This window comes from Sinohyriopsis cumingii, chromosome 1, assembly GCF_028554795.1.
Source record: "Sinohyriopsis cumingii isolate HCF-2022 chromosome 1, ASM2855479v2, whole genome shotgun sequence".
Classification (NCBI taxonomy): Eukaryota; Metazoa; Mollusca; class Bivalvia; order Unionida; family Unionidae; genus Sinohyriopsis; species Sinohyriopsis cumingii.
In genome coordinates, this window is record NC_142961.1 from 132,731,200 (window position 1) to 132,740,355 (window position 9,156).

A 9,156-nucleotide genomic window follows, 5' to 3' on the forward strand; every position below is an offset into this window, starting at 1 on the left:
TGTTAGAGGTTCCCTTAAGTACATTAAATTAGACATTTTAGTGGTAACCTGTTTTATCGACTCGTCGATTTTCTTTTAAAAGGCTGAACCGTTTTCGTTTATTCTGTTGTATTTGTACTTAATAGTTTCTTTGGCTTGACTTCTTTAAATACAGAAATGAACAGATTATAATCCGAAGCTAGTTAAACATGCTATGCGGGTTCTGTTCGGAGAAACAATTTTGTCAATTAAAAGTCCATGTGCAATTACGTAGTCTAATGTGTACTAGATACATTAAACAAAAATGGAATTACAGGTTTTACTGCTTTTTCAGTATCCATGGATTGATGGTGGATCAATTACAAACATTTTCCAAAACATGATGTAATCAACAGTAACACCAGGGCTTTGCTTTGCATGGTAAATTATGGTGATTTTTTTTTTTTAAATAAAAGCAACGATATTTATTAGCCAAATAAAACTGAAGCATTTCCGGTAAAAGATCATGTGGTATTAAGTAGTGGATTTTGAACTAAACGGAGCTGGAATAATTAGTTTCACAACTTCTCAAAATATCCGTGTTTAATGGTTGGCCTACTATTGACATTTTAAAAAACTTCTTTAAAAGCATAACACATGCAGCTGTGAGAGTAGATTGCGTGCGCTGCACTATAAATACATTTCGCTGTTTTGTTTTGCTCGACATTTGTGTGCCATATATCTGTTTTTATTAGCTGGAAACAATTCTAAACCATCTCTGGCATTGGGTTTTATGTTTTCAATGTCTTGCCATTTTGTATTTTCAAATGTTTTGATTTTCGTGGTTCCTAACGACTTGCGTTGTATGGAGTTTGTCATTTCATCAAGTTTACGGACAGAAGCAATTTTTCTTTTTGACCGAATGAACCGGATACAAAAACCGCTACACCATCTACACACAATAGATCGCGCTGTTTGAACGTTGTATACTGGGTTTATTGTCTTTTGTTAAGGAGTCTTTTAGAGTCGTTTGTTAATCTTTGACTCATATTTATTTTTGTCTTCATCTTCCATTTATTTCAATATAGTTTAGAAGGTTAGATCAATATAAATTGTAATCGGATCAATAGTTACTTGTAAACTGACTTTCAAGTATACTTAAGTACTGAAGAATATTTTGAATTTTTGGGGGGTAGATAAAAGAGACTGATTTCAAGACATGCTATTTGTTTGGAGAAGAGAAGCTGGCCTTTATAAACTGTAAATATGGAACAAAGAAAATGAAGGATACTTGCATAATGGTATAACGAAAACAGCGAGCACGTAAATGAATACAGCTGCCAAATGTAAAGATGGCGAAACTTTTAGGCTTATTCGCAATACAAAAAGGACAATTTTACAGTTAATTAAACAAAACGTAAAATCAGATTGTAAAAAATGTCCGGTTTTCCATTTTTAAATTTTCAAATTAATTTTAAAGAAGTTAGCAAACTTTTACCAAATAATGAACTTTCATTGCAGATGACCTTCGCATTGATTTTCATGACTTTATTTGTCAGATCCCGAACAGCAGAGAAAATGTTTCTACTGGTCAAACACTGGGTATATGGTTGAAAGTAAAAACATATATAGCACCTTCTGAAGATGAAATACAATAGCACATAAAATAAACTTGCTTCATTCAAGATGACTAACTTTATCAAGGATGCCATTTTTGTTCAACAATATTCATTAGTCTGTTTTATCTCATTTGTCTAATCTATTTTCCTTGTGAGATCTTATTATATGGTAAGCAGTTACTCTTGTAATATCAACTACTGTAACAAGTGAGATTTTATTACATGTTAACCAGTTACCCCTGTAATAACAACTACTGTAACAAGTGAGATTGTATTACATGTTAACCAGTTACCGCTGTAATAACAACTACTGTAACAAGTGAGATTGTATTACATGTTAACCAGTTACCGCTGTAATAACAACTACTGTAACAAGTGAGATTGTATTACATGTTAACCAGTTACCCCTGTAATAACAACTACTGTAACAAGTGAGATTGTATTACATGTTAACCAGTTACCCCTGTAATAACAACTACTGTAACAAGTGAGATTGTATTACATGTTAACCAGTTACCCCTGTAATAACAACTACTGTAACAAGTGAGATTGTATTACATGTTAACCAGTTACCCCTGTAATAACAACTACTGTAACAAGTGAGATTTTATTACATGTTAACCAGTTACTCCTGTAATAACAACTACTGTAACAAGTGAGATTGTATTACATGTTAACCAGTCAGTCCTGTAATAACAACTACTGTAACAAGTGCGGTTGATAGCATCAGTGCATCAGCTACAAACAAACCAGTATACGTTACTTGATTTGTTATCAAACAAATACTTAATTAAGAAAGAGTTAATTCATCTTTGAATGATAAAATCCAGTCAAGTCTGTAATAATTCGGTTTGAAGTCATGTAGCCAGCTGTCGTTATATTTGATGTACTAGGCTTTCGATTGGAAGAAATTCGTTAATCAATGACGTGAGTATAAAGGTTCTGACAATGACGTGGAAATCCTATCAGGTATGGCATTATCAACGATTTCATACGTCTTCTAATTGGTTCTTGTTCATTTTTCCAACTCTTTTTCAATTTCAAACATTTATCAATTATCAGTTTATATGTTATATTTTGCATTAGCTATATTCAGCTTCTTTAGTTACTGTAGAAATCGAGTTATTACTAGCTTTGCCTTCGATAAATTCAATTTATTTCGACAGCTATGCTTAGTCCATTTTATCCCTATTTAAATACACTAAAAAGGTTTGAAGGTGGTGATGATTTTAAAGCTTTTGTAACGTATGTAAGGTCCAGAAGATTACACGAGATGAATGTTAATAGATGCAGTCATTAGAAGATATTGAATTATACCGCATCTCGGTGGGGGAAAAATCTAGATGAGACTGCAAAAAATGTATCTTTTATGACATGTTGCAACCAAGATTTTTATATGCATTGAGGAGGTTTTCCACCCACTCCCTGTAGTTGTCTGCCTTGTTGTTTCCGAGAAATATGTTGCCACTAACCGGAAGGCTTTCCATGCCGTCTTTTCCTTGCCACGCAGTGCACGATCAAACGCATAATTTCGAAGAAGTTCACGAATCTTAGGACTAACAATCGATATTCTTGCAGGATACAAGATCACCTTCCATGAAGAAAAGCGATACAAGAGCCTTTTGACTGTCACGGAACATAAAAACCCTAACATCACCTGCCAGGAGATTCCACTGGTGTAGTCTGGAGCCCAACAGCTTTGCCATACTCTTGGATAGTTCTACATCCCTGACAAGGTCATTCAGTTCAGCTCGTGATATGAGGTGTGATTCAGAGGAGGAGGATGGGAGAAAATATGGGTCATGTGACATTGATGGTTCAGGACTCGAAGTTTCATCATCTTCTTCTTCCTTGTCTGACTCAAGTGAGAATTATTCTGGTGCATCAGGAACCGACAGTCATTCTCCGTAGGGTACTGGGAGTTTAGCTGATGGAAAGTTTGGATAAAACACAGCCCACGTTTTCTTCTTTGATATACGTTTACCAACTGGAGGCACCATATAGAAGTACCAGTTGCTTATATGATCTGCTGGCTCTGTCTAAATCATTGGCACTGTAAAATGCATATATTCCCTTTTCCTGTTCAACCACCGGCGAAGATTTGTTGCACAAGTGTTGCAGCATATGATATCCAATTTTGCAGCAAAAATAAAGTGATATGCTTTCTTAACCATAGTGGTTATACTGCACTTTTGTGATGCAAAAGTCACTTCACCACAAACATAGCAGAAGTTATCTGCATTATTCACACAAGTACGAGGCATCTCTGCTCACTTTGGCTAAACAGAAATGTGTCCCTTTGCAAAATCAAACACTGACAAATAATAGAGCATGACACTATATGATTTCTAGAGCTGATATATGTCAATTGTTCAGCAGAGTGATGTAAGCTTAATTATGATTGCATCATCCATGACTTCTAGGAATAACATGATGCAATTTATATCATGTATGATGCAATACCAGCTTCAGGTTGCATCATTCATTGTTTTGCCTAAAAAAACAAGTACTATTTAAACCCAGTCATTTATTTATTCATAGATCCAGTCAAAGATGTATTTTAGTCATGTCTGATTTAAATTGAGATCCCTTTAATTTATAATTCACTTATCCTCCGCCATGCCCATGTCAAGGGTCGGATACTGACCCAGTATCATATCATTCGTATTATCTTGTGTTTTATTTTCTAACACAACTAGCTTTGTTCACACCTTTATATCACCAAAACATACAAGCAAAGGGACAATATCTCTTGATTCTGACAATGATGCTTTCATTTTAATTACATTAAATATTTTATCACTTTTCTGAATACTGTTAAATTCAAATAATGTAGATTTATGTCGATATTTGACATTTTTATGTGTAACAAATGTCATATTAGTCCTTGCTAATGGATATCATAAACTGAGTGGTTTAGTAATTTTAATTTTGATTGTTAGTGTTTCCGTTCTCGAAAGCGAGTTATTTTTAAGAAACATCATAACCTTCAAGATATATGGCCCCCAAAAATATGAGTTAACAACTCACACAATTATTTTGTCCTAGCCTGTTCGTACAGGTAATCAGATGACCACCAAGTTATAAAATCGTCTGCTAGTGACACCGAAAAGGGTACGTCTGTGGAAAGCTTGAGTAAGGCAGACAGCTGGATAGTCTATTTTTGGCATTATTCTTTGGAAGTATTTAATGGATCCTATTTAAGGATCACACGTAAGTTTTAAAAGGGAAAGACAATGAATACATATATTTGATAGCTTGTTGTTTACAGTAATGTTTCATGTCAATAAATGCATTTCTTTCAATGAACCATACTCAAGACTGGTTTTGTGGATGGAATCGATGGGATTTCGGAAAATACGCAGCTGTTATTGATTGTTTTACTCTCCATTATCCAGTCTAGAAATAGGTGAACAAATAATAGAATATATACAGGTTTGGTGATCCATAATTGGTTAATAATGAAAATTAAAATTTTAGTAAAAATATCTCTTGAGAGCTTATCCTATCTGTAATTTTTAAAAAATATAGACAAAATTATGTTGATGCAATTTTATATATATCAGTCAGTCAGCGAAAGGCTTGCATTTCTTCAAGATTACTACTACGTAAAGGAAATAATAAAAATAATTGATGTAAGTCATTAAACAACGACATTCATTTTGGAATAAAGGATTGAGTTATAATGCAGAAATGCTGTTTAATCGTGAAGTACCAACGTGGGAATGTTAGATTTCATCTCATGGTTCATAGCAAACATAAAGAATCGATGTGGAGTATACTTTTAGACACGCAGGAAGAAAAACTTGAAACAATAAAACAGAATAAAACAAGGAAAAGAGGTTATAGTTCTCATTTCTCAACTGAAACTGAAACTGTACAATAGTAAGATTGTTATGATGCTTATCAAACTCATCAGCTAAATTGTTATGTATTACTCATAGGTTGAATTGTTTTACCCATCGGTTGAACTGTTATGCATTATTCGACCGTTAAAACTGTATTTATCTCTGCCTCGGTGAGATCAGATCAGCCCGGATTATTTTAAGTGAGGTGTATCTGTTCAAAATATTTCACTCGAATGCCTAGGTACGTTATAGAACAATCCAAACCAATGCTATATCTACAATTTCATAGCACGTTTCTATTTTTCATTTTTGAAAACAGTTTTCGTATCAATAACACTAAGATTTCTCCAATTAAAACATTCTTGTTCATTTTCTGGATTAGACAGTTTAAAACTTGAAGATTTCAAATAATCAAACTGAGAATCTTCTATACCTGCGACTTAAAAAATCTCTATAACATTAAATTGAAAACTGAATAGATGATAATCCAAGTAGATCCTGAAATTTTCATGACTTGTAATTGTTTTGTTTTTTTTAAATATCATTACATCCTTTCATCGTATTTTTTGTGTCGCAAATACTCATGCCTGTGATGACTTGTTAAGACCCTGTTTCTCAAATAGTACTCATTTTCGTGTTCTGTGAAGCAATGTTTGCTCTCTTCTCCGTACTATTCATTCAATATTTTCTTTCAATGTTTATACGATACGATGATTGCTTTCAATGAACTTCTTTACTTGGTCCACCTTGTAAAACGTAATAATATTCGGCTGTCCAATGATTATTCTATTATTGTTTCAATTTATAGTATTCCTATAGTTATGTAGTGGGATTCTCAAAAAGGAAGCCATGGCCATAGCTAACCAACGCTACTTTATTAAAATAATTAGTGGAAATTTATTGATGAGGCACAGCGTTAGCAAATATATATCTTGGCTTTTTTATTAAACAAATATTTAAAAAAACGTACAAATATACAGCCAAAAGATAATCTATGTATCAAATATTTATTAATTAATGATTTGGAGCGTGTTATGGTAGTATTTATTTGTAGTAATATTTGTTTGTTAATGATTTTGGAGTGTGTTACTGCAGTATCTGTTTGTTAATGATTTGGAGTGTGTTATTGTAGTATTTGTTTTAATAATTTGGAGTGTGTTATAGTAGTATTTGTTTGTTAATGATTTGGAGTGTGCTATAATAGTATTTGTTTGTTAAAGATTTGGAGTGTGCTATAATAGTATTTGTTTGTTAAAGATTTGGAGTGTGCTCTAATAGTATTTGTTTGTTAATGATTTGGCGTGTGCTATAATTGCATTTGTTTGTTAATGATTTGGAGTGTGTTATAGTAGTATTTGTTTGTTAATGATTTGGAGTGTGTTATTGTAGTATTTGTTTGTTAAAGATTTGGAGTGTGCTCTAATAGTATTTGTTTGTTAATGATTTGGAGTGTGTTATAGTAGTATTTGTTTGTTAATGATTTGGAGTGTGCTGTAATAGTATTTGTTTGTTAATGATTTGGAGTGTGCTATAATAGTATTTATTTGTTGATGATTTTGAGTGTGTTATGGTAGTATTTATGTATTAATGATTTGGAGTGTACTATAGTAGTATTTATATATTAATAATTTTGAGTGTGCTATTAGGAGAGAATTTTTAAGTAAACGTATTAAGATTGAATTTTCCCTAAATTTTATTAAAAGTAATTTTTCATTAAATTATATTGAAAGTAATTTTACACTAAAATATATTAAGATAAATTTTGTCTATTTGTGTAATACAACTGTATGCTAATTTATAAAGATCGCACTTTACGATCAGGTGCAGAAATCCATAAAATACATTGCGCTTGTATCTAAATGACAGCAACTTAGATTTGCTAGGAAGCTGCTGAACAGGCAAATTATTTGATCAATAATGGATGAGTTAGGCAGATGATTCACATGATTTCCCTGGGAAAGGTCGATAGTCTTGTTCTGACTGGACTGAGCGAAAGCAAAAACTGCATAAATAGAGATGCAGACTTACGAAGAATTAGCTCTGTCTTTTCCTTACAAGTAAGAATCTTCTGTGTTCGCAAACGTCTTTAAAGAATGGGCACTTTTTAATATATATATATATATATATATATATATATATATATATATATATATATATATATATATATATATATATATATATATATATATATATATATATATATATATATATATGTGTGTGTGTGTGTGTGTGTGTGTGTGTGTGTGTGTATGTGTGCATTTGTAAATATCCTACTTGTGGATCAATATTATATTATCCGTTTTTGTACAAATTCCATACGTTATTCACCCTTGGTAAATAATCATCACGTATTCATTGTTGTGTAAATTCATATTTTGATACCTTTGGTGCTAAGGGCAATACTGTTAGTTTTGTATTAATTTCTAAACATTGATCATCCATGGTGATAGATCCATAAGTCAATCATCTTTGTTAAATCCACTGCTGGATTTTATGCGAACAAGTTTGGTGTCATTTAGTGACTTTGCTGTAATCTGTACCATCTGCTTTGCTGTCCCATCTGCTTTGCTGTAATCTGTCCCAATCCAGATCATCATGTTACAATTTCATTTCGCTTTAAAATCAATAAATTATAATCATTTATGACGTCAGTCTCGTTAGGGCCCATTGGATGATGTAGATTGGGTTGATCATTTGTTTTATAGGCACAGAGCTGTTGTAAACATTTTACATGTAACTGAGTTTTGCAAATTCAATACCATAAACTTAAAATTATAACAAAATTAGAAGCATCATCTGCTGGTTAGCAACAAAAACAAAATTTCTCTGCCAGCCTTTCCGCCAATATCAGCACTTTAGCCAATTATACTCTTTATAAGGAAATTTCTAGGACAGTATTCATTCGAAGCAACAAGAATTGGCAGGTTTGTAAAATGTACATTTCATGTGAAGTCAAATTGGAAATAAAAAAGAAGGGAACAACAACAGGAAATTGAAATATATGATGGAGTGGTCAGTTCAGTTGCTGAAATGCATTTTTAATGGCTAATACTGATGGTAGATAATAGAAGTGGAAGTAGTTGTGCAGCATCTACAAGGGACTCATCCAGATGTCAGCAGTTGTGCACCATCTGGCTGGGGCTAAATCAGATGTCAGCTCTAGCACATCTGCATAGTGCTCCACCAGATGCTAGTTCCTTTGCAGCGTCTGCCTCAGGCTGACGGCTATCGTAAACCATTTGTTTCAGCGTATAGGTGGCGCTATACAGTTTCGCATTTTGTATAGGGTTAGGATTTTAAATAAAAAGAATTTCCCCGGCTTTCCTCACTGGTTATACTGGCTATTTAAAAAAGACCTTGTATATCTTAGGTATAATGCAAAGAACCTTTAATTCCCTTTATTTTGGAGTATGATTGATGGGTGTACTATGGGTTATAGAGTATACAGCTTGGCCTTACTTTAAATGTGCACCTTTCAAAAAAGTGCTAGCTCTACTTGGTCATTTTCACTTCCTGAACTTCAGAGGTAAATTGTATAAAAAAAGAGCCGATAACTTTTTTTTACATTTTATATATTTGGTAATTCATTCATTGCACTTTCAGACGCTGGTATTGTCTAGTCTGGCAAAATTCATTTTCCCTATTTTAATAGCTGCTATATATAGTGCACTTTAGACTAATTCAGACTGATTTTTTTAACACAAGGAAGCAGTCATTTTAGTTAGCAGTGT